At 41.4% G+C, this 26915-nt stretch overlaps 1 pseudogene; it reads right to left on the minus strand.

Moving 5' to 3' along the window:
• Positions 1–12710: 12710 nt before the first annotated feature.
• Positions 12711–14445, minus strand: LOC102273234 (large ribosomal subunit protein uL30-like; annotated as a pseudogene).
• Between the last annotated feature and the right edge of the window lie 12470 nt (positions 14446–26915).

Consider the following 26915-nt stretch of genomic DNA (forward strand, 5'->3'; position numbering starts at 1 on the left):
AGTCTCCTACTATTATTGTGTTACTGTTAATTTCTCTTTTTATGTCTATTCCTATTGCCATTTTCTTAATTGTTTGGGGTTGATTTTGTAGATCTTTTTTCTTCTTTTGTATTTCTTGACCATATAAGTCTGTTTAATATTTGTTGTAAAGCTGGTTTGGTGGTACTGAATTCTCTTAACTTTTGCTTGTCTGAAAAGCTTTTTATTTTTCCATCAATTTGAATGGGATCCTTGCTGGGTACAGTAATCTTGGTTGTAGATTTTTCCCTTTCAGTACTTTAAATATATCCTGCCATTCCCTTCTGGCCTGCAGAATTTCTGCTGAAAGATCAGCAGTTAAGCGTTTGGGGTTTCCCTTGTATGTTACTTGTTGCTTCTCCCTTGCTACTTTTAATATTCTTTTTTTGTGTTTAGTCTTTGTTAGTTTGATTAGTATGTGTCTTGATATGTTTCTCCTTGGGTTTATCCTGTATGGGATTCTTTGTGCCTCTTGGACTTGATTGACTATTTGCTTTTCCATGTTGGGGAAATTTCCAACTATAATCTCTTCAAAAATTTTCTCACACCCTTTCTTTTTCTCTTCTTCTTCAGGGACCCCTATAATTCAAATATTGGTGTATTTGATATTGTCCCAGAGGTCTCTGAGACTATCCTCAGTTATTTTCATTCTTTTTACTTTATTCTGTTCTTCAGAAATTATTTCCACCATTTTCTCTTTCAGCTCACTGATTCATTCTTCTGCTTCAGATATTCTGCTATTGATTCCTTCTAGAGTGTTTTTTTTTTTTTCTAATTTTATTTTATTTTTAAACTTTACATAATTGTATTAGTTTTGCCAAATATCAAAATGAATCCGCCACAGGTATACATGTGTTCCCCATCCCGAACCCTCCTCCCTCCTCCCTCCCCATACCATCCCTCTGGGCCGTCCAGTGCACCAGCCCCAAGCATCCAGCATCGTGCATCGAACCTGGACTGGCAACTCGTTTCCTACATGATATTTTACATGTTTCAATGCCATTCTCCCAAATCTTCCCACCCTTTCCCTCTCCCACAGAGTCCATAAGACTGTTCTATACATCAGTGTCTCTTTTGCTGTCTCGTATACAGAGTTATTGTTTCCATCTTTCTAAATTCCATATATATGCGTTAGTATACTGTATTTATGTTTTTCCTTCTGGCTTACTTCACTCTGTATAATAGGCTCCAGTTTCATCCACCTCATTAGAACTGATTCAAATGTATTCTTTTTAATGGCTGAGTAATACTCCATTGTGTATATGTACCACTGCTTTCTTATCCATTCATCTGCTGATGGGCATCTAGGTTGCTTCCATGTCCTGGCTATTATAAACAGTGCTGCGATGAACATTGGGGTACACATGTCTCTTTCCCTTCTGGTTTCCTCAGTGTGTATGCCTAGCAGTGGGATTGCTGGATCATAAGGCAGTTCTATTTCCAGTTTTTTAAGGAATCTCCACACTGTTCTCCATAGTGGCTGTACTAGGTTGCATTCCCACCAACAGTGTAAGAGGGTTCCCTTTTCTCCACACCCTCTCCAGCATTTATTATTTGTAGACTTTTGGATCGCAGCCATTCTGACTGGTGTGAAATGGTACCTCATAGTGGTTTTGATTTGCATTTCTCTGATAATGAGTGATGTTGAGCATCTTTTCATGTGTTTGTTAGCCATCTGTATGTCTTCTTTGGAAATAAAAGCAAAAATAAACAAATGGGACCTAATTAACCTTAAAAGCTTCTGCACATCAAAGGAAACTATTAGCAAGGTGAAAAGACAGCCTTCAGAATGGGAGAAAATAATAGCAAATGAAGCAACCGACAAACAACTAATCTCAAAAATATACAAGCAACTCCTACAGCTCAACTCCAGAAAAATAAACGACCCAATCAAAAAATGGGCCAAAGAACTAAATAGACATTTCTCCAAAGATAGAGTGTTTTTAATTTCAGTAATTGTGTTGTTTGTCTCTGTATGTTTATTCTTTCGTTCTTCTAGGTCTTTGTTAATTGATTCTTGCATTTTCTCCATTTTGCTTTCAAGATTTTTGATCATTTTTGCTATCAATAACCTGTATTCTTCTTCAGGGAGTCTGCCTATTTCCTCTTCATTATCTGGACTTCTGTGTTTCTAGCTTGTTCCTTCATTTGTGTAGTATTTCTCTGCCTTTTCATTATTATTATTTTTAACTTATTTTGAGAACTTTAACTCATTTGAGGTCTTCTTTTCCCAGGCTTCAGGGCTGAATTCTTTCTTTCTTTTGGTTTCTGCCCTCCTAAGGTTGGTCCGGTGGTTTGCATAAGCTTCTTATCAGGTGAGACTTGTGCTGAGGTCTTGTTTGTTTGTTCATTTTTCCTCTGATGGGCAAGGCTGAGTGAGGTGTAATCCTGTCTGCTGATGATTGGGTTTGTATTTTTGTTTTGTTTGTTGTTTAGATGAGCTGTCCTGGGCAGGGTGCTCCTGGTGGTTGGGTGACGCTGGGTCTTGCATTCCAGTGGCTTCCCTTGTGTGACTTCTCACTATTTGATACCTGCTAGAGAAGGCGATGGCACCCCACTCCAGTACTCTTGCCTGGAAAATCCCATGGGCAGAGAAGCCTGGTAGGCTGCAGTCCATGGGGTCGCGAAGAGTCGGACACGACTGAGTGACTTCACTTTCACTTTTCACTTTCATGCATTGGAGGAGGAAATGGCAACCCGCTCTAGTGTTCTTGCCTGGAGAATCCCAGGGACGGGGGAGCCTGGTTGGCTGCCATCTATGGGGTCGCACAGAGTCAGACACGACTGAAGCGACTTAGCAGCAGCAGCAGCAGCAGCAGCAGCAGCAGCAGCAGGGTTAGGTCTCTGGTAGTCTAGGGTCTTGGAGTCAGTGCTCCCACTCTGAAGGCTCAGGGCTTGATCTCTGTGCAGTCTGAATGCAAGCATACCTACAGATGATCTCCATTGCAGTGTGGTTTCCAAACAGAATTTGCTCATGGGTTCACTAGATGGGTCATTTTAGAAGCTCCTGGTCACTGGAAAGTCCCATGGGCAGAGGAGCCTGGCGGGATATAGTCCATGGGGTCACAAAAGAGTTGGACATGCCTTAGCGACTGAGCACAGTAGATGGAACAAGTTAAGATGATGTCATATTGGATTACGATGGGTCCTAAATCCCATGACTGGTGTTTGAAAAATTCAGAAGACTTCCAGTTCAGTGGCTTTCAAGCTATTTTGGCCACATCTTCTATTAAAAAATATAATTTGCATTATGACTACAGTATGCTGAATAAAGCCACTCCCTCTAAAGACATTTGAATCCTAACTTCCAGAATCTGTGAATGTCACTCTGGCCCCTTAGGTCTAGGTCACGTGGGTCTCCTCCTTTTGAGGGGAGCACTCAAAAACTCATGGTCTGCAGAATACTCGGGACAGCAAGGAGCAATGGAGAAGGCTACCTTACTTTTTCTGGACTAGGGGACCCTGAGGGACTGATTCTGCACACACTCCGAGGCTAGGAGGCACGCCCTCTATTATTATTTTTAAATTGAGTTGTTTTAATTGAAGCAGAGTTGGTTTACAATATCATGTTCATTTCAGATGTACAACATAGTGATTCAACATTTTTATAGCATATACTCCATATAACATTATTATGTGATATTGGTTATTTTCCCTATGTTGTATATTACTTCTTTGTACCATTTATTTTATGCCTTGTAGTTTATAACTCTGAATTCCCTCCCCCTATTGTGTCTTTGCCCCACCTCTCTTCCCACTTCCGGTTTGTGAGTTTTTGAGTTAACAAGCAAAGAGAGGTGATTAGCCACCTTTTCCCTTGTATTTCACAGTGACATTCATGCAAAATTGCCCTTGTTCCATGAACTAGGCTGAGGAAAGGTGAGTTGAGGATAGATAAGACAGGGTTCCTGCCATCAAAGCAATCTATTTAGGAATAGCCATTTGCTTGTTTCAGGCTTCACTGTGGTGAAACCCAGGCAGAGAGGACAGGGGGAATGAAGCCACTGGTGATGAGCAACACGACTCCTGGCATCCCACTTTGTTTGACTAAGACAGTGATGTAATGAGAGAACATAGTTGATGGAGGTTAGCAAAAGTCAGAACCCTTGGAGAGAGAGAGTTAATATTAATACACCATACCATTTGCTTTCTTTCCCCACAGGCAGACTTTTAACTGGAATATTTGAAACCCCATCATTCTCTAAGATGAAGAACTAGCTGTGTAAAACCAGTTTGAGACCACAGCAGCCAAGGAGCTCTAAGATACTACGTAAGTATTTAAACTTGGGCTTTTTCCCTTGATGCCTTTCATCAGAACGACTTTAAAATTTTCTTAGCTGTGTTAGGTCTTAGTTGCAGCATGCAAGATTTTTAGTTCTGGTATGTGAACTCTTAGTTGTGGTGTGTGGGATCTAGTTCCCTTACCAGGGATCTCACCCAGGCCTCTGGCATTGGGAGCATGGAGTCTTAGCCTCTGGACCGCCAGGTCCCCAGAAAGGCTTTAAAGCAAGAGGCTCTGTGATTTTTCTGCTCCATGGGAATGGGTGGAGTGACATTATGGTTGAACGGCAGGGATGATGTTAATGACCCAGGGCTGGGAGTTGTTGAACTAGTGGTAATTGTCTGAATCCCACCACTGACATTTCTAGGAAGGAATTTTGGCCCTAATGATTTTGGCTGCAAAAAGTTGGTAAGATAACCTTCTCTTCCCCCTTCCCATTTTCAGCTCCTCTGGGGAAGAGGAAAACCCCAGACACCAGCTTTCTGGTAACACAAGACGCTTCCCATAACAGTGTACTATAAATTATAATGAGCACGACCCTTCTCTTTCTCTTCCTCTTTGTTTCGCTCCCTGAGCAATATTGTAAGAGTCTACACAATCTCATAAGGGACTTGGCTGGCAATCAGTGGAAGAGACTGTTCCTTTGGCAGCAGCTCCAAGTGACTAGACTAGACTAATGTATTCCTTTTTGCTTAGTTTCTACAAAATCATATTATGGTTCTATGCAGCTGAGGGGCTGGAGGAAGAAACCCAGGTGTAGAGAAATTAAGGCACAAACTGCCAAAGCCACTCAGCTAGTATTATTTCACCCATGTTAAATCATGGGCCCAGACTCAAGAAGCAGAGTTGCTGTCCCCTTGGGACATGGTCTCTGGGCAGAAGGTGAGATCCAGGGTCTCTGGTTGACCCACAGGCAGCTGGGGCTGTGATGAGAGTCTCCAGAGATAAAATATTCTGTGTGGCACATCCCTCATCAATGCCACCTTTTGTCTCTCAAAATCTGACTCTGTTGGGACTGGAGGATGCACTTTGCACAAACACCCTTGGAAACAAAGACCACCCAGCAATTTGCTCAAGTGAACTTCTTTCTGAAAGCCATTTTTGCCTATCTTGGAGTCATAAGAAGTGAATTTTCTTAATTCCAACACTCGCTACCCATGTGATCTAGGGCATGTTGTTAGCTTTTCTGCTCCCCAGTCTCTTATTTGTAACAGGATGGGGGAATATGAATGATCTCCAAGTTCCCTTTGTTGCTCCCTTAGAAAGAGCCGATGAAAGCAAGTCTTATTTTCTGGAAGGTGCATTATTAGCAAATATTTCCCCCACCTCCTGAAAAGCAAATAAATACACAGACTTTTATCAAAACTTAATTGAGGTTTCTAATCATGATCTTAAAATTTGGTTTTGTAGAAAGTGAGACAAATTCAAGCCAAATGTATTCTCACATGAAAGAAGTCAAGCTTAGTAAATTGTAGTGAGAGGGGTCAGCCTGGGTGGGTCCCCCTCAGAGGCTGGACCACATCCACAGATACTGCAAAACAGTTCAGTCCAGCATAAAAGCAAGGCTCACAGCATGTGCATGTCTGGCTCTAATGGCCTCTTGAAAGCTTTTTTGCCTGCTCCATGTACTAGGTAGTTCATTAAGAGGAGAGCTTCCACCCATATCCACAGTTTTAGCTCTCAACAGCCTACTCTGAATTGTTCATTGATGCCATTTTGTTGCGGCTCCATCCTGCTACTCACCTTGGTGTTTATTCTTTTGTTTCTCTACTTGCTTTGCCCTTTGGACTTGATGGTAGGTATTGTGGTCCCAACTGAGTTTCCTTCCATAAGACTTTATTTCACCCAGATATTCTGCTTTAGGCCTCCTTGATTGAACCTGGCCTTGATCTCTCCCCGTGTGAACTCTGCCACCAGTTTTAGTTAACCTCCTTGAGCAGCTCCTGAACATGGTCATACTTAATAGGTAAATGAAGTGCAAATAGTTAGAATTAAGAGGCTAAGAAGATTTTAACAAAGTTTATGATGGATGCGTAGAGAACATAGAGCAGGTGATACTCCAAGAACCAAGGTATATACTGGGAATCAAGGATGGACAGTAGGGACCCAGCTACTGAACCGGAGTTCAGGGTTTGAGCTCTAGTTCACCATGGTTGTGATGGTGAGGGTTCGAATGGAATCAACTTTCTAATGGCTCCAGAGATCTTGCAGGTCTATAATAATGATACCTTTTAGAAAACCTTAACACATAAGCATTTTTACTTATTGATCCATAATAATTACATTTCAAGTAAGGAATTCTAGCAACAGTGAGGTATTCTGCAGATAGTCTGCAATCTCTGAAGACCTATAATCGTGACAGTCAGTCTGGCTTGGTACTTCCTTGGGCTCTGCTCCTTTTACCTTGCTTTTCACTGCAGGTGGCAAGTCTCACTCACCTGGTTCAAATACAAGTCTAAGTCAGTTGGTCCATATTAAACTAGGTCTTAGAAACTGTGATGCTTTCAGGCTTTCTGGACCAGGTCATCAACATGCAGTCAAGGTTTCCTCTTGTGAAACAGCCAATAGAAGGGCTGTCATTGAGGGAAGTGAGCTGGACTATAGGCGAGAGAGTTGGGCAGCACGGTAGCACGGCGGAATGGGGAAGGAGTCTAGTGCATGAGCCAGGAATGAGTTACGGGGGACGGCACTTGCTGGGGACTCAAAAAGTATTTGGGAATTAATACATGAATAAACTATTGTTTCCAATTTCTCCCAGACTTAGCATGTAGGATTAAGGCTAATGATTCAAACTGACGTATCCAGTTATGACTGAACCATCCACAGAGGTGATTTACCATTGAGTCCTATGAATCCTACTTTTATCTCTAACTCCAGTTCTGGTTGATCTTTTGGGGCAGGTTGAGTTGTGATGAGGGAGAGAGAGGTATGAAGAGGCAGAGGTACACCCTGGGTAGGGCTTTGCCGGGCAGTGTTTTTCAGAGCCAGCATTTGCCAGTATTTCTGGCAAAAAGTATTACTTTCTAGAAACGTGTCTATTTGCAATGTTGATCTAATACAACATTAACTTCTGAAACATTTGTACTCATTTTGCCAATTCTCCAAACTTAAGAATGGAGTTAATAAAGTAATAGAGACATTTTAGATGGGGAAGTTCTACTTAAACAATGGCCACATGTGTTTAATTTTCCACTTGCTTCCTAAATTTCTATGCCTGAAAAGAGCCTTGGAAATCACAACCTCTTGTTTATGGACAAGAAAACTTAGGTCGTGAGCAGAGAATTTGTTCAAGGTCATATGGGTCTCAAGGGAAAAGGCAGGATCAGGATCCGAGGCTTCAGACTTCCAGAAAGTGCCATTTTAACCCTATTTCAATCTTCTAATTCACGAGTGGATGCCATTGAGGGATTTTGAGAAACTGCTTTAGCATCAGAGACCAATCAGCTTTGTTCCAGCTCATACCATGACTTTGCCTCAGTGGGCAAGTGCAGCCATGTAGAATCATGGTCTTTTTTCTTTTTTAGGGGAATTTCAAAAGGTCGGGTGAAGCAGTGCATGCATGTTAAGTCGCTTTAGTCATGTCCAACTTTTTGCGGCCTATGGACTGTAGCCCATCAGGCTCCTCTGTCCATGGGATTTTCCAGCCAACAACACTGCAGTGGGTTGCCTTTCCCTCCTCTTTGCATGACTGAGCACGCACACAATTCCATATAATATGTATCTTATAAGCTGATATTTCATCTTATATCAACTATTTTGTGCTATGCTGTCATTTATCATAATAAGCTGATTCACCCACAAGTGCATTCCACAAATACTTGTGAACGTTGTCAATCAGCACCGTTTTAGGGACCAGAGGGTTTAATGGTAATGAACAAGGAATCCTCAATCCTTGTTCTTACAGAGCCTGCAGCCTAGTAAAGGATTTGGAAAGCTATTTTTAAAGTCCCACTTCATTGTTCCTATCCAAAGTCCCCTGTAGACTATATCCTTGTCCAGCTCCCTGCTGTGACATTCTATTAGATAAAACACACTTCAGCCGAGTGAAAACATACTTCAGAAGAGTGAAACACTTTCCCCCAATTTAACCCTTGGTCAAATATTTCTTGGAGAAGCAGCTCTACAAACTCAGAAATCAAAGCGAGAGAAGGTAGAGCCTTAAGTATCAGGAAAGTATGGAAACTGCCCAGAGCAGAAAAGTGACTTGGTCAAGACCTCAAATATTGGTAAAGTCAGGAAGGGAACCAGATCCCTTGGCTCTTACTTTATTTCTCTTTTACAAGAATGGAATCTTCTAAAATTCAGAAACATCCCTAAAGATTTGAGCCCTGCCTTTACACAAAAGGAAAACCTTCTGACAGTACCCCATCACTCACTCCCAGCCTTGAGTCTATTTGCTTTCTGCTCTCACCCTGTGGTGATGGTTTAGTCACTAAGTCGTGTCCAACTCTTGTGATCCCATGGACTGTAGACCACCAGGCTCCTCTGTCCATGGGATTTCCCAGGCAGGGATGGTGGAATGGGTTGCCATTTTCTTCCCCAAGGGATCTTCCCAACCCAGGGATCTAACCTTCATCTCTTGCACCTCCTGCATTGCAGGTAGTTTATGCACTGCTGGGCCACCATCTTATATCCCATATTTTGTACTATGCTATTATTTATCATAATAAACTGGTCCATTCACAAGTATATTCCACAAATACTTGTGAATGTCAATCAGCACCCTTTTAGAGACCAGAGTGTTTAACGGTGATGAATAAGGCATCCTCAATTCTTGGTCTTATGGATCCTTCAGCCTAGTAAAGGGTTTGGAAAGTTGTTTTTGCCAAGTCACCCTAGGACTTGGCAATCTCCTTTGTACAAAGTAGGCATTCAATACACTCGTTACAATTGAACAAATGAATGAGTATTGTGGACATTAATATATAGTGTGAACTTAAGTTGATCATTCACAGACACATATGAAGCACAATTTGGAAATTCACCCATGATGGTCCTAGATGAGCTTTGGGTAGGTTTTTTGAAAATTCTGTTAAATTACACAAGAAAGGAAAATGAAAGCTATTTCTATGTAGTCTCTATCTCCATAGGTGAAACTGAAAATGGGTTTTTGATGTAGAGTGTCAGGCTGGTCTCCGAGACTTTATAAGATCACCTTCAAACTAACTACCAGTTTCTGAAAAGAGGGTAGATATGAATGATTAATACCTTCTTTTAAACACTGGTCAGTCTGGAAGAAACAGAAAGACATTTGAAGGGAATGGGGAGATATAGAAAAAAGAAATATATTGGTATATTACTGTTCACAAAACATTTTAATAGCCATTGTCTCATAGGAGACAAACAATTCTGTAAATGCTATTGTTATTCCCATTTTACAGATGAAGACACTGAAGCATAAGAGTTAAGCTAGGAAATGTCATGGCCTGCATTCAAAGAGAGTTCTCCTGACTTTAGAGTTGGTGCTTTTTTAAGCGTCTCACCCTTCTTTGTACACATGGCAACATCGCAGCCACCTGCATGCGTACAGCCTTTCATCCATGAATCACGACGTGGGAGATTTTGCGGTGAATCTGTCTTAAAAATGATGGATGCTGTACATCAGTGCACATTCCCTATTTTAGTTGACAGCATCACCTTGTGGATGAAAATACATCTGGTGTGTGTTTTTATTTGTAAATATATGTATACTCTGTCGATTAGGGATAATGAGCCAACCTATTATGCTGTCAATCAGAAGTGTTTTGGGGTTGAACTTCTTTACCAGAATTTATTTTTTAGTAATCAACTAATAAAGAAAGGTCAAATAATAATAGTTAACTGATGAGAGAACAGAATGAAAGCCGTTGTGCTTCTGGCCACTTTGGTTAAAACTTACTGCCATTTTGCTAGCTTAATTAACATTTTTTTTGAAAAGTGGGGGTTAGAATTATAGTATTTGTAGCTTTGTGGTGAGAATTAAAAGGGAAAAATAAAATAACAGCAGCTTAGCAGAATCTCGTTGTTTAAAACAAAAGAATGATAGGGTCTCAAGTCCAAAAATCTTGAAGTTCTGCATTTCAACTCCATGTGATTTTAAAACTCTCTTAACCTTTAAAACTTTCTTTATCTCTAACATAGAGAAAACAATGCCAAGCTTGTGGAATGGTCATCAAATATTGGGTAAGATAATAAGAGAAAGAGCCCCCGTGCATTGAAAGACAGGGGGTGAAAACTCCAGGACATCCATCCAGTGTGGACAGAGTCCTTACCACTTACGCAAAAATATAGATACATTTTAGCAGGCATATCTTAGCTGGTTTGGGTTCTTTTCCTGCTGCAGTTTTTGGTAGACAAACAGGCTTATAGAAAATATTTTTATTATCCACAGTGAGAAATGACAAATACCCTATTTTTTCCTAAAAGGTTTTACAAATGAGAACAGAAAACTAACATCCCAACTTCTCAGTAGCAAAGTGGGGGCAGTTCATTCCAATGAATAGATTATTAACAATTATAATAGATTAGAATTAATTCCTAAATTTAATAATTTGGCCATTTATTACTAACTTCAATGCTTATTTGATAGAGGATTTGGCAATCTGAATTCCACGTGCTGTCCTGATTAAATGTTTCCTGCACAAGTTTCCTTGGAACAAAGTTTTTTTTTTTTTTTTTTTTTAATTACCCTTGTCTTGTAAGAGAAAGCCTTATTGGGCAATCCATGCACAGTGGGAATGGAGTGTAAGTAATGGCTCATGGTCATAGAGTGAAAAGAGCCGGCCTCCTTAGCTGTACCACACTAGCGTCTCTACAGACTGCCAGCCTCCATCCCTGCATCACCGCATCCCCTCATCCCCTCCTGTATCCCCCATCCGCCCACAGCCCAGCCCTCAGAGCAGGGGGTCTTCAGGGCAAACTTTCAGTTTGAATTTCCCGGCTTTTGTCAGTTTCTGTCAGAGCCCTAGCCACCTTCTCCCACTGCCTGCGGTGGCTTTGTTTTCCCTTCTCCTGCATTTGCTCCTCGTTAGCCTGCGTCCCGTGTCGGCGCGTTCACCGTCGGCAGAGCGCTGCTGACAGATGGTCGGGGGGCTGGGAGTGGGGCTGCCGTGGCTCTGGGCCAAAGGATGTGCCTCCCGCCGGAATGCACGGCCCACAAACTCCTCCCTGAAGCCTCGTCCCTTCGGTTTGGTTCTGTGGGCGTGTTTGTATGTGCCGGTGCCCACGTGGCATGTTTTGTTGTGGTGGTGGCGGTGGCTGTGGCTGTTTTTGTTGTTATTTGGGCCAATGACAACAGAGGCCTCGCTGGCTGGCGGCTGCTTTCCACTCTTGGCAGTTTCCAGACTCCCAGACAGGAAATTCTCCTAACGATTGCAGCTGTGAATTGGCCCATTTTTCTGGAAAGGGGATAAAGACAAAAGTTCTGTGGGATCTTTCATTTCTCTCGCACAAGCAAGGACACGTTGAGCACAAACAGGGACCTGCAAGGAGATGGGGGTTGAACTGCAGTGGGGCTGGGAGAAGAGAATGTGCTCTTGGAGCATGCGCAGTGGAGCTCCCCGCGTCCTGATGTCAAATTGCCCCGCGAGTGACACTGCTCTGGGTCCCGCTGGGGATTCGGCAGTTTGAACCCATTTGACAGTCAATAGAGACTCACTTCCATTCATTTTTTTTCAGCGAAAATCCCAGAGCTGGCTCTGTGGCTGGTGGTTTACTGGGGAGTGAGGATGCGCCAGAAAACAAAACTGGCAAGGTGTAAGCCTCACGGAACTAACAACTGGGTAGACAAAATACAACTAAGCAAACACGTATCACAGTCACACCCTTGGCAGTGTTTTCCATGCAACTTAACAGGCTGCCATGGTAGAGATGGATGGTGATGGTGATGATGGTTCCCAATTTTTAATGTGTTCTTCTTAATGTGCCAAGCACTGTTCTGAAGGCATTTCTCACTTCATAATATCTCTTTGGGAAGAATACTATGCAAAAGGACATTTGGAGTGATCAGGAAAGGCCTCTCTAAGGACAAGAAATCTGAATTGAGATGTGGAGGACACAAAAGAACCAGCCATTTAAAGAGCCAAGGGAAGGGGACTGCAAGGACGAAGGTCCTGAGGTGGAGCAGAGCTTAAGTGTATCCAGGTCATTGAGAAAGACCTATAGAACAGGGGTGACCTGACCTGTGGGACAGGGTGTAGAGGTAAGATGGTGACCAGAGTGGGAACTGGGGAGACTGGAATGGTATGGGGTGAACTTTTGAAGTAGTCAGGGCCCTTGTGAGGACCAGGTCCTAGAAAGGGAAATGAGAATGGGAAGCCATCGTTGGATTTATAGCTGAGAAGAGACATGATTTGAATTACATTTTTGTTTGTTTGTTTGTTTGAATTGTTTATTAACTGACCAGATTACAAAAATAATCCTGGTAGATACCTTAGTTCATCCTTCTAATAAGCCTGTTGATCTGGTCTTCCCTGTTGCCAGCATCTCCACCTTCTACAAAATGAATGGTCTTTTTCTTCATTCCAGCTTGTGGAAAAGACAATTTAAAGGGCCATAGGAAGTTGTTTGCTTCTTTGAAATGTTTTCCAACAGTATAGATCTCATGAATCAGATCCTCCATGCAGATGATTCCGTATTTCCCAAGAGATGGAGCAATCAGTGCATTGTCTGTCAGGGCAATTCGCTTTTTGTTGATTTTGCCATAACCACGCTTGTAGATCAATTCATTTACAGACTTCGGATTTGGGTAGCCCCAGCTCAACATTCCGGAGAAGGCAATGGCACCCCACTCCAGTACTCTTGCCTGGAAAATCCCATGGACGGAGGAGCCTGGTAGGTTCCAGTCCATGGGGTCGCTAAGAGTCAGGCATGACTGAGCGACTTCACTTTCACTTTGCACTTTCATACATTGGAGAAGGAAATGGCAACCCACTCCAGTATTCTTGCCTGGAGAATCCCAGGGACAGAGGAGCCTAGTGGGCTGCTGTCTATGGGGTTGCACAGAGTCGGACATGACTGAAGCGACTTAGCAGCAGCAGCAGCAGCAGCAGCAGCTCAACATTCAGAAAACTAAGATCATGGCATCTGGTCCCAACACTTCATGGGAAATAGTTGGGGAAACAGTGGAAACAGTGTCAGACTTTATTTTTTTGGGCTCCAAAATCACAGATGGTGATTGCAGCCATGAAATTAAAAGATGCTTACTCCTTGGAAGCAAACTTATGACCAACCTAGATAGCATATTGAAAAGCAGAGACATTACTTTGCCAACAAAGGTCCATCTAGTCAAGGCTATGGTTTTTCCACTGGTCATGTATGGATGTGAGAGTTGAACTGTGAAGAAAGCTGAGCACTGAAGAATTGATGCTTTTGAACTGTGGTGTTGGAGAAGACTCTTGAGAGTTCCTTGGACTGCAAGGAGATCCAACCAGTCCATTCTGAAGGAGATCAGCCCTGGTTGTTCATTGGAAGGACTGATGTTAAAGCTAAAACTCCAGTACTTTGGCCACTTCATGTGAAGAGTTGACTCATTGGAAAAGACCCTGATGCTGGGAGGGATTGGGGGCAGGAGGAGAAGGGGACGACAGAGGATGAGATGGCTGGATGGCATCACTGACTCGATGGACATGAGTTTGGGTGAACTCCGGGAGTTGGTGATGGACAGGGAGGCCTGTGCTGTGATTCATGGGGTCGCAAAGAGTCAGACACGACTGAGCGACTGAACTGAACTGAACTCAACTGATGCAATGTATGACTCCACAATTCTTAGCATGTTAATTGATGCCTTGTTGAGCTTCACAAAGGTGCTATTGAAGATCTGCCAGAGGTGAAGGAGCTGCAGCACCTTTCACACCTTTGGGCTCACACCGTTGATACCTCTGATCCTGATGACAAATGCCAATTTGGGTTCCACGGGTACATAGAAGTTGCAGGCTTTTCATGCCATCCTAGCCATTTGAATTTCAGTTCTGTACATACGTCTCTTTTCCTTGTGATAATGCTTAAGCTTTTTCATAGATAAGCTTCCTCCTTCCCTTTCGAAGCATCTTTTGGGCAAACTTCTTTCTCAGATGCTTGATCTTAAGCTCTGTGAAATTCTTTCACTTTTTCTTAAGGGTTTCTGGCACACCAGGAACCTTCTTTTTCTTCTCTTCTGCACTCTCCATGGTTCCCTGCCAGGAAAGAGGCTGGAATTACATTTTTAAAAGATTTGTTTATCTGTATTGGGGAACATGAAATGAATTGGATCATACAATGTGGACGTGGAAGTATGGAAGGCTATCACTGGCAAGAAATGATGGTGACATGACTAAGGATGGTAACTATAGACATGGAGAAGTGGACGATTAGGTCTCCATGTTGGCGGTGGACACAAGAAGAGAGGTTGCTCAGCTAAGTTGGTGAGGCCTTGAGACTGAGTAGTCATGGGAGCACCCCACTTTCTGACTCTGGACATTTGATGGTGGCAGATGTGACATTCACTGGGATGGAAAGGACTGATGATGGACCAAGGGTTCCTCCACAGACAAAGAGTGTACCTGCTTTGTACACTGGAAAGGTCATGTCCAGTGAGGAAATCTGAAGCCTGGGATGAAGAAGAAATACCTTCCACTGAGGGGGAAAAAAGAACGACTGTATGATAGCAGGAGAATAATCACCTTACCTTTGTGAGATGATGTTGTGTACTTTAACATCTGTATCTTGTCTCATTTGTTCTTCACTCTAATATTGTGCTAGCATTATGATGGTTTCAATTTAAAGAAGGAGAAAACGAGACTTACAGAAGTGAACTGACTTTTCATGGTCACACAGTTGGTAATACTAGTTATTGTCAACATGCATGGAAAACTAACTTTGTACCAAGCACTGGTCCTACATATTTTACATATGCTGGGTCTTCATAATCAACTAAGGTAGATATCACTTTTACCCCATTTTGCAGAGGGGAAACTGAGGCACAGAATGCTTAAATAATTTGTTCAAGGTTAGAATGCTTAAATAATTTGTTCAAGGGTATATAACTATCAGAATGTAACTATTTCTTTTATTATTATCATTAGTTTTTGGCCACGCTGGGTCTTTGTTGGGGCGTGCGGGCTTTCCCTAGCTGTGGTGCGAGGGGGCTTCTCAGCGTGATGCACAGACTTCTCTAGTTGTGTGGCATGGGCTCTAGAGCATGGCCTGAGTAGTTGGGTTCAAGGGCTTCGTTGCCCCGCGGCATGTGGAATCTTCCCAGACCAGGGATTAAACCTGTGTTCCCTGCATTGGAAGGTGGATTCTCAACTACTGGACCATTAGGGAAACCTCAGAATATTATTTATCTCTAAATAACAAAAATAAGTTTCAAGTCTGGCTCCCTATTTGTGTTGTAAACCACCATGCTCTACTAGGTATGATTGAATTAGGGCTCTGAATCTCACAACCTTTTTACTATTCTGAGATGTTTCCTTGGTTCTACTTTTGATGATTACTCTTCTTCTCCCATGAATTTGTGTATCTGGGTCATCTACAGGTTTGCTATAGATAGCTAGAAGACTGTTCCTCAAATATTTTCCTCCAAAGACTATATAGCATCATGATGTAACATCTGAAAAGAACTCTTTTGTTGAAGGGACATACCTGTTAATCCTATCAAAATTAAAAACAGAAAAGAAAACCTATGAACTAATTTGGTCTACATTTGTTGATTGATCAGAAACCATTTTTTTGTTCTGACTTTAAAATTAATATATGCATCTTGGAATAGGACTTCTCATTTTCTTGACAGTCCTAGGGCCAAGTAGGAAGAAGGCACGTATACATTATATTAGTTTCATTTTCTTGTCTCATAAAAGATGGTCCATGCACATAGCAAAGAAGAAAGAATTAGGCCACAGACAATCCCCACATATTTCTTGATAAGGTTCTGTGGGTGATCACCTTGGCAGCATATTGAATGTACTTCCTGTCATATTTCTTCATTGAAGGCAGATAGGAGAGTGATTACTCCAACCTTCTTTGTGCATATGTATCTGATCAAGTTCTCTGACTGCAAGTGTGAGTGTGATGATGAACACGCATTCTGGCACTTCACAGCCTCCCAGAAAGTGGTTCTGTTCCTGAGTAGGGTTGAAATAACCACAGGCAATTTTTTTTTTTTTGGTGTTGGTTAGTTGAGTAAGCATGGCATTAGGTCCTCATTCTGCTCATTCTGAAAATGTTCTATTGGTTTCTTGTACCCAGTTGGTGGTGAACAGCTGCCTCACCAGGATGTTTGTTCTGAAGATGAAGTGAGATGATTTCTCCATCTTGGCCTTCATTCAATCAGGTAGCTAGGATAAGAGAGGCAAAATGCTTACCTTATACTTATAAAAAGTACTGCACAAAGCTGCTTCATGTTTTATCCAAAATATGCTCCTCCATTAGGCTTGGGAAACATTACGTTCTGTTTCTGCCGTGTATTGTCATACAAAAAGCTCTGATGAGGCCTACGGTAAAGAAACATGTTTGATTTTGCTGAACGTGGCCCTTCCCAAACTATCTACTGTCATCTATGCTGACAATCATTTGTGTGAATCATGCCCCAGCCAGATCATTCTTTAGCCCATTCAAGGTGTATTGAGGGACTTCCTTCCCTGGTGGTCCAGTGGTTAAGAATCCACCTAGCATTGCAGGGGACAGGAGCTTGATCCCTGGTAAGGGAACTAAAATCCCACATGCCACTGAGCAACTGAGCCAGTACGTTACAGCTGGAGAGTTTGTGCACCCCAACAATGATCCTGCGTGTTGCAACTACGGCCCAACTACAGTATGGCTACAGCCAAATAAATAAATAAACATTAAAAAAAAAACAATGTGTTGGAATCAAACTCCTTAAAATAAAGCACTAAAAGAAAAAAAATAATGACTAGGGTAGATTGTTTCCAGTCAGATAGCCTGAAGCTCATGAACTGACTTAGTCTATTAGACATTCTGTAATTTGGGGCAAAATTCTTAAATTCCTTCGGTTCTTTCATTTGTAAAATGGGAAAATGAATATTTTCTCAATAGTTGATTGTGATTTGTTTATTTATTAGTGAATATATTCATTAAATATTTATTGAATATCTTCTCCATGCCAAGTATTGTACCAGGGACTGGGGATTCAGGGGCTAGCCAACTGTGGTAGTCAGAGTTTTCTAGAGAAATAGAACTGGTAGGAGAGATAGACAGATATAGAATAAATCATAGATATATATTATAAGGAATTGGCTCATGTATTAATGGTTATGGAGGTTGAAATATGCCAACTGCAAGCTGGAGACCCAGGAATGCTGTGATATAATTCAACCCAAGTTCAAAGACCTGAAAATATGAAGTTATGAGGCAGAGGAAGATCATGTCCCCCCTCAGGCATGAAAGGTCAAATTCTTCCTTTTTCTGCCGTTTTGGGCCCTCAAGGGATTGGATGATGCCCACCACATTGAGGAGAGCAAGTTACTTTACTGCATCCATGGATTTAAATGTTAGTTTCAGCTGGAAACACCCTCAGAGACACACGTAGAAATAATATTTGCCAAATATATGAGCACCCCTTGAGTTAGCCAAGCTGATATGTAAAGTTAACCATTGCACCAAACCACTTGGAGTTGAATTGTTTAATCACAAGAAGTCCCTGATTGACCTTTTGCCCTCATACCATCCCAAGGCATCAGTTTCTGGTCCTATTTTTTGGTATTACATAGCAAGAGAGATTCACCAGCAAGGCTGCTCTGTGGCAGACTAGGACAGATGTTTTCTGAACCTCCAAGCAGAAAGGAATGTAACTCACAGCCTGGATGGGTAATGTAATATGTACCAAGATGAAGACAAGCTATTTATCAAGGCTTCTCCTACAACGTTTTAAAAACGCTATTCTGACTTCTACCCTTTGTACTGTTTATTTTTCTTTTAATCTTGTAGTATTCAGTTTTTGTTCTTTCATTTGAGAAATTTATTTTTAAAAATTGACATGTGAAAGAGTTTCCTTTGCAGATGAATATATTACTGAGGGGAAAGGGGAAGAAGTGGAAACGGCAGGTTCACTTGTGTCCTGTGTTATTACTGGTCCCAAGATGGAGAAGATGCTTGGTCTCCTCACCTCCTCTTTCCCTCCTGATGCCCTTCTAGACTTAAAGGGAGCCCTTTTAAAAGAGATCATCCTTGAGGAAAGCACTAAATTAACCATACAGTCAACATAAGGCCTTGGTAGCTAGACAGAGGCCTTATCGATCATCATGCTTTTGCTTGTGGTTCACTGACTTCTTGCTTACCTTTTTAAGAGGTTGGTCCAATAAACTCATCTATACTCATGGCATGTCCTGTTCAGAGCTTCTGGCTCATAGATCCAGGGTAACGTGTAATGCTTGCAGATGGGGTGGGTACAAGAATTAAAAACAAAAAGAGACCTACATCTTCGTCTGTGTGATTACTCAGATGGAGAGCAAGAGGACTAAAATAGATGACTGTAAACGGGAATTCAGTGAGAATGGAAAAGCTAACAACTTGTTGGCCTTTTGTTGTGTATTGCTCCTAAACAGGGTTTCTCAGACTCCATACAATTGGCATTTGGGGCATAATTCTTGGTGTGTGGGTGTTGTCCTGTAGATTGTACACTGTTTAGCGTAAACCCTGTTCTCTGCCCACTCAGTACCAGTAGCAAGTTTCCAGGCATTGTCAAATGTTCCCAGGGGACAGGGACAAAATCATCCACTTTCTTTTAGGGGTTACAAGCAGATGTAATACAGAAGCTGGCTCAATTTGTGCTATTTTCTTAACATTAATACCTTTTAAAAACATTTTGGCTGTGCTGGGTCTTCATTGCGGTGGATGGGGGTTTTCTCTAGATGCAGTGTGTGGGCTTCTCCTTGTGGTGCATGGGCCTTTCTAGTTGTAGGACACAGGCTTTTCTTGTTGTGGAACACTGGCTTTAGAGCACACAGGTTCAGTCAATGCAGTGTATAGGCTTTGTTGCCCCAGGGCACGTTGGATCTTAGTTCCCCAACCAGGAATCAAACCAGATTTGATTCTGATTTGGATTCTCTGATTCTCTGATTTGGATTCATAACTACTGGACCACCAAGGGAATCCTAAATATTAATACCTTTCAGAAAGAATCAAAAACTGTGAATATAAAAGGATATAACAGTTAAAAATTTAGTGCATAAAGATCTACTTATAGATCCTTATAGTAGCTGTATAGTATTCTTTATAGTAGCTGTATAGTATTCTTTATAGTAGCTGTATAGTATTCTTTATAGTAGCTGTATAGTATTCTTTATAGTAGCTGTATAGTATTCTTTATAGTAGCTGTATAGTATTCTTTATAGTAGCTGTATAGTATTCCTTATAGTGGCTGTATAGTATTCCTTATAGTGGCTGTATAGTATTCCTTATAGTGGCTGTATAGTATTCTTTATAGTAGCTGTATAGTATTCTTTATAGTAGCTGTATAGTATTCCTTATAGTAGCTGTATAGTATTCCTTATAGTAGCTGTATAGTATTCCTTATAGTAGCTGTATAGTATTCTTTATAGTAGCTGTATAGTATTCTTTATAGTAGCTGTATAGTATTCTTTATAGTGGCTGTATAGTATTCCTTATAGTAGCTGTATAGTATTCCTTATAGTAGCTGTATAGTATTCCTTATAGTAGCTGTATAGTATTCCTTATAGTAGCTGTATAGTATTCTTTATAGTAGCTGTATAGTATTCTTTATAGTAGCTGTATAGTATTCTGTTGTTGCATCTCTTTATGTACCTGTCTTACTCAGGCTGTTGCAATGAATCCCCATAGACTGGTAGCTTAAACGACATTTATTTCTCACAGTTCTAGAGGCTGGAAAGCCCTAGAACAGAGTGGCAGACTGAGGTCAGTTGCTTGGGGAAGGCCATTTTCCTGGCTTTCAGAGGATGCTGTCACTTCCTTGTATCCTTATGCGGCAGAAAGCAGAGATAGAAGGAAGCAAGCTTTCATTTTTTTCTTTTTCTAAGAGCACTAGTCAATGGCAACCCACTCCAGTACTCTTGCCTGGAAAATCCCATGGACAGAGGAGCCTGGTAGGCTTCAGTCCATGGGGTCGATGAGTCGGACATGACTGAGCGACTTCACTTTCACTTTTCACTTTCATACATTGGAGAAGGAAATGGCAACCCACTCCACTGTTCTTGCCTAAAGAATCCCAGGGACGGGGGAGCCTGGTGAGCTGCTGTCTATGGGATCTCACAGAGTCAGACATGACTGACGTGACCTAGCAGCAGCAGTCCTGAAGATGAGGCCCTGTTTATTTAACTTATATGCAGAGTACATCATGTAAAATGCTGGGCTGGATGAAGCATAAGCTGAAATCAAGATTGCTGGGAGAAATATCAGTAACCTCAGATATGCAGATGACATCACCCTTAAGGCAGAAGGAACTAAAGACCCTCTTGATAAAGGTGAAAGAGGAGAGTGAAAAAACTGGCTTAAAACTCAACATTCAAAAATCGAAGATCATGGCATCCAGTCTCATAACTTGATGGCAAATAGATGGAGAAACGATGGAGACAGTGATGGACTTTATTTTCTTTATTTTCCAAAATCACTGTGGGTGGGGACTACAGCCGTGAAATTGAAAGACACTTGCTCTTTGGAAGAAAAGCCATGACAAACCTAGACAGCATATTAAAAAGCAAAGACATCACTTTGCTAAAGGTCCATATAGTCAAAGCTATGGTTTTTCCAGTAGTCATGTATGGATGTGAGAGTTGGACTATAAAGAAAGCTGAGCGTTGAAGGATTGATGCTTTTGAACTGTGGTGTTGGAGAAGACTCTTGAGAGTCCCTTGGACTGCAAGGAGATCAAACCAGTCCATCCTAAAGGAAATCAGTCCTGAATATTCATTGGAAGGACTGATGCTGCAGCTGAAGCTACAGTACTTTGGCCACCTAATGTGAAGAGCTGACTCATTAGAGAAGACCCTGATTTTGGGAAAGATTGAAGGCAGGAGGAGAAGGGTATGACAGAGGATGAGATGGTTGGATGGCATCACTGACTCAATGAACATGAGTTTGAGCAAGTTCCAGAAGATGGACATGGAAGCCTGGTGTGCTGCAGTCCATGGGGTTGCAAAGAGTCGGACATGACTGAACGACTAAACAACAACAACTCATTTGGTATTTCAGAATATGTCAGTGTACGTCCTTGCGTATATCCCTGTGTACAAGCTCATGGTAAAATTTCTGTTATTTCTTTATTATAGATTTTGAGAATTTACATTGCTTTTTAAAGAAACTATACCCTTAGTACTTTAAAGAATATGTTTAGAGAGTACCTACATGTTTTTACCAACATTCTGTACTATAAAGTTTTGATTTTTGCCCATTGAGAGGTGAAAATATTCTATTTGCATACTTGCTTTTAATAAAGTTGAACATGTTTTCAAATCTTTTCTAGACATTTATATTTCCTATGAAGAAGCCTGCTCATGATCTTTATCCGGTTTCTATTGGGTTGTTAGTTTTCTTTCTTATTCAGTTATACAAGCTCTTTGTATATTAAGGAAATCATACTACTTGTATGTCATATATATTGTAGGTTTTTTTTTTTTGCTGTTTGTTATTTGTCATGATATCCTCTAGATAAGTCTTTTTAATGGTCTGTTTTTTAGAGGTTTAAAAATCAAGATGATTCTTGGAGGTTACTCTGATTATGTGGATGATGATGCTGGAAGTTAGATTTCAGAAGCTCTGCTTGTTTACAAGGGGATGGTGTAATACTTCTTGAGGACCTGTTTTTTTGCCACTGTGAGTCATTCACATTACTGGAAAAACTGAATGACCATTGGACATCATTGGCACATTTCCCATAAATCTCCAAGGAATTGAGGGCATTCAAGAGAGAATGCTTCTCATTCCCTCTGTAACCAGTCATTACCCTGATTGACTTCAAGGTTTTGTCTCTGTGTGAAAAATTAAGGAAAAACCCAAAGCAAGAAAGGCTGCCTAAGTTATTTTGAGTTTATGAAAAATAGTGTTCATCACTGGAAACAGGAATGTTGGAAGGAAGATCCGGAAGACTTATTGGAGAGCTCAGTGTCTTCAGCCATCATGATTTGGTTTGCAAGCCCCATAGTGAAGTGTTTAAGAGTATCTGAGCCCAAGAAGACAGGACTTCCATTCATCAGACAGAAATACTGATAGAAGAACTGGGCTTCAGCCTGTACCAGTGGAGAAAAAGTTCATACATAGTCACCGAGCTAAGAGGGTTGCATGGTTTCATTCTGATCCAAATTTGATAAGACAAGGCATGAAAACAAGCCCCTCACTATGGGTTTTGAGGATGGACTGTTCATTTGCTGACAGATTCACCATTAGGAATAACATCAGAGATACAGGGAAGGGAAGACCACATTTCTTCCAAGGCCACCACCAAAATAGAAAGTCCTAGCAGAATGCATCTATGCCATCAGGGGTCTTAGCCAATTGACCAAAAGACCATGTTTATTTAAGGGGAAAGGTGGTAGTGTGTTTACTGGTCTAAAAGGGACATTGCCTCTCATTGCTTATGATTCCTGGCTGTCTGTTTGTACTAAGAAAAAGAATGCAGTGTATTGTACAGTTGTTGGCTTTTGTGGCTTAACCAGAGATAAAAAACTTTACATTAGTTCAGGTAGAGTGTCCAGCTGACCCTGCTTGCCCAGGACTGTCCTCGTTTTAGTACCTCCGGTGTCCTCAGAGACCCCTCAATGCCAGGCAAGCTAGGAAAATTGGTCATGCTATACCTTGAGCTTATCCAGCTTATTACTTCTCTGTGCTGTGCTAAGTTGCTTCAGTCATGTCTGACTCTTTGTGACCCCATGAACTGTAGCCAGCTAGGCTCCTCTGTCCATGCGATTCCCCAGGCAAGAATACTGGAGTGGGTTGCCATGCCCTCCTCCAGGGGGATCTTCCTGACCCAGGGATCAAATCCATGTCTCTTACATCTCCTGCATTGGCAGGTGGGTTCTTTACCACTAGCACCACCTGGAAAGCACATTATTATTTCTCTAGTTCTCTTATTCTACAGAGAAATTTTGAAAGACAAAATGTGTTTACATTTCAGAGGAAACTATAGTCATAGTTCTTGACATGAGAGATACTGGAATTAGATGTGCCAGACCATACTCTTGGGAAGAGAGAAACTCTTTGTGGTCACTTCTAATTCTGTAATTCCCTGATTCTTTAACACAGCTTCCATCTTCTTGGGAAAGTTAGGTGAGCCATAATGAAAATAATTGTCATTGGCATTTACTGGTGCTATTACCAGTCACGGTGGTAAATTCTTTCACTTTAGTCTCATGACAACCTTAGATATAAAAAGCTACTATAGGTATAAGTATTAAAAGCCTAAAGAGGTTATGTCATGTCTAAAGTTACGCAGGTAGAAATGGTGATGACGGGATTTGAATTCAGGTCTGTGTGTCTCACACTCATTCTGTCTGCCTTCCATTATCCACAAATAGTTCTGAGCAATCATTTCTGCTCTCTCTCTGATGTGCGGTTATCTGTACTGTCTATAATATGATCCCTGGAGACCAGAGAAATAGTAACACTAACAACATGGATTTGCATAACATTTTACATTTCAACACATTTTTACTTCTATTTTCTAGTGTCATCATCCTGAGCATGCTGGGAAGTTGTTCCTGTTGATCTTACTTCTGTGTGGTCCACAGCTGATGGACACACAAGGAATTAGTAGCAAAATTGGACTCACAGCTACAACTCATGATCCTAAATCCTTCTGAGCACCAAGTCCATTCTGCAGAGATGAAGGAATTCTGTGACTTACCTGGTTGCTATCACAGGCTTTCCAGAATGCTGCAGAAATCAGTCCAACTACATTTCCCTCACTTCTTGTCTCCTCCACTAGATTATAAGATCTGAGAAGGCCGGTTTAAGTGTCTTAACCCATTTGTTTATCTCCAGAATCTGACAGATAGATTCTCAAATAACACTTGATAGATAAAAGAACATCCTTCTCTTAATTCAGATGGTGCTTCCCATCCCCAACTCCCCTGCCCTGTGTACTTAGCACCATATATTTTTTCACACTATTTCCTCTGCCTGGAATCCATGTTTTCTTCCCTCATTTCTATATGATCTTTAAAGTATGGCTCAGATTCCACCTCCTCCAGGGAGCCATCCGAGGCTTCTCAGCTGCACATGTTCTCTCCTTTATACCCAGCATCTGCCTCTAGCACCCCCTGTTTTGTTGTGCTTATATCTGTCTCTCTTTTCTCATGGTGATTTATAACTTGTGTGAGTAAAAGGAAGTAGTGAGGACTGTGGCTAACTGTGGGATAGCTGTTCCGCCTAAAAGTGCACAACTGCTCAATTTTAGTCCATTCAATTTTCCAGATTTTTTAAAAAATGAAAACTGAATTTGAGTCTTAAATCTTGATGATTCTTTCAAACTTTTAATGACACGTGCATGCTAGGTTGTGTCGGTCTTGTCCAGCTGTTTTGTGACCCCACAGACTGTAGCCCACCAGGCTTCTCTGTCCAGTGGATTCTCCAGACAAAAATGCCAGAGTGCGTTGCCGTGGTATCCAGGGGATCTTCCCAGTCTGACCGACCTGCATCTCCTGTGGCTCCTGCACTGCAAGTGGATTCTTTACCACTGAGTCATGGGGGAAGCTCCTTTTATTGACACAGAGCAGGCTGAATTTGAGCCCAAGATGGCCAGTGTTCTGATATCAACCATTCAGAGAATACAGTAGATATGTTATTGTCTGTGAAATCATATTGTAGTTATTAATTTGTGTGCTTTAATGGTTACAAGTCACTTTCATGATTTTCTATGAGTCCCGCGAAAACCGGGTAGGACCCTGATATTCCTATTTTACAGAGAAGGAAACTGAAGCTCAGGATTGTTAAGTAATTTACTTAAGGTCATGCAGCAAGAAAGTGGCAGAGCCTGGAAACATTCTCTAGTCTTGACACCCCAGCCCTTTCTGTCAGTGCTGCCTTATCCCTCTCCTCTTGGACATAAAAGGGTAAACACCTGTTTCTTTATTGTCATCCTCAGAACAGTGTCTTTTATATAAGAATTGCCCGATGCATGTTTGTTTGTATGAAAGGAAGAAAAATATATAGCCTGGTGACTCAGTGGTAAAGAATCAGCCCGCAAATGCAGGAGACATGGGTTTGATCCCTGGGTCAGGATTATCCCCTGGAGGAGGAAATGGCAACTCACTCCAGTATTCTTGCCTGGGAAATCCCATGGACAGAGGAGCCTCATGGGCTATCCATGAGGTCCATGGGGTCACAAAGAAGAGTTGCACATGATTTAGTGACTAAACAACAACAACAATATTTAGAGGGAGAAAAATAGCCAACATGGATTATATTTCCTTTTTTATTTCAATGGACCAGTTGCATTATAATTTTCGTGACTTCTTTCTGTGATGTAGTGATTCACAATCAGAAACTCAAACTACTCCATTTCTTGGTGAAAATTCTTTTAACTCTCATTGTTTCCATGGAAGTGTTCTGTATTCAAAAGTGTTTCTATAAATATGTATCAATTAGCTGTGCCAAGCCTTATAAGACATTTGAACATGTATATGTGTGCATGTGTGTGTATCCTTGTTCAAGAGAGGGAGCAGTCTGGATTCCAGTGTGTGTCTAGTGTTATGGAATTAGGGAATCAAAAGACATGAATAAGTTCTCTATATTCTAGAAATTCACATTTCATCAAAGTTTCTAATAGGTAGACAGGGAGAAAATAGTACCATTTTAAACAAAGACTGGGAGAGAAGTAGATCTTAATGAATCAAGAAGAATCTATTTGATTTCAAATAAGCCCAGATATAACAGCCTCTGTCTTCAAAAGATTTTCTACCTCGTTGGGAGACGAAATTTTATACACATTCACATGGATACACACACTCATATTCAAACTCTCCAATTTTTTACACTCAGCCCAAAGTATCTTTACTTACTTTTATCTCTAAATAATCTAGAGCTAAACCATTAATTTTTGTCCTGTATTATTTTTTTAGACATAACTGAATATTTTCAAGCTATGTAATTTTTGACACCTAAATAGTTTATCTTCTTTTCAGCCAGTCATTCTCTAATCTTGTTGTTGTTCAGTTGCTCAGTCATGTCTGACTCTTTACAACCCCATGGACTGCAGCACGCCAGGCTTCCCTGTCCTTCACTATCTCCTGGAGTTGCTCAAACTCATGTCCATTGAGTCAGTGGTGCCATCCAACCATCTCACCCTCTGTCACCCCCTTCTCCTCCTGCCCTCAGTTTTCCCCAGCATTAGAGACTTTTCCAATGAGTTTGCTCTTCATATCAGGTGGCCAAAATATTGGAGCTTCGGCTTCAGCATCAGTCCAGAATATTCAGGGTTGATTTCCTTTCAGATTGACTGGTTTGATCTTGTGTCCAAGGGACTCTCCAGAGTCTTCTCCAGCAGCATAGTTCAAAAGCATTAATTCTTTGGCACTCAGCCTTCTTTATGGTCCAATTCTCACATCCGTCCATGACTACTGGAAAAACCATAGCTTTGACTATATGGACCTTTGTCAGCAAAGTGATGTCTCTGCTTTTTAAATGCTGTCTAGATTGGTCATGGCTTTTCTTCCAAGGAGCAAGCGTCTTTTAA

This window comes from Bos mutus, chromosome 8 (assembly GCF_027580195.1).
Source record: "Bos mutus isolate GX-2022 chromosome 8, NWIPB_WYAK_1.1, whole genome shotgun sequence".
NCBI classification, from domain to species: Eukaryota; Metazoa; Chordata; class Mammalia; order Artiodactyla; family Bovidae; genus Bos; species Bos mutus.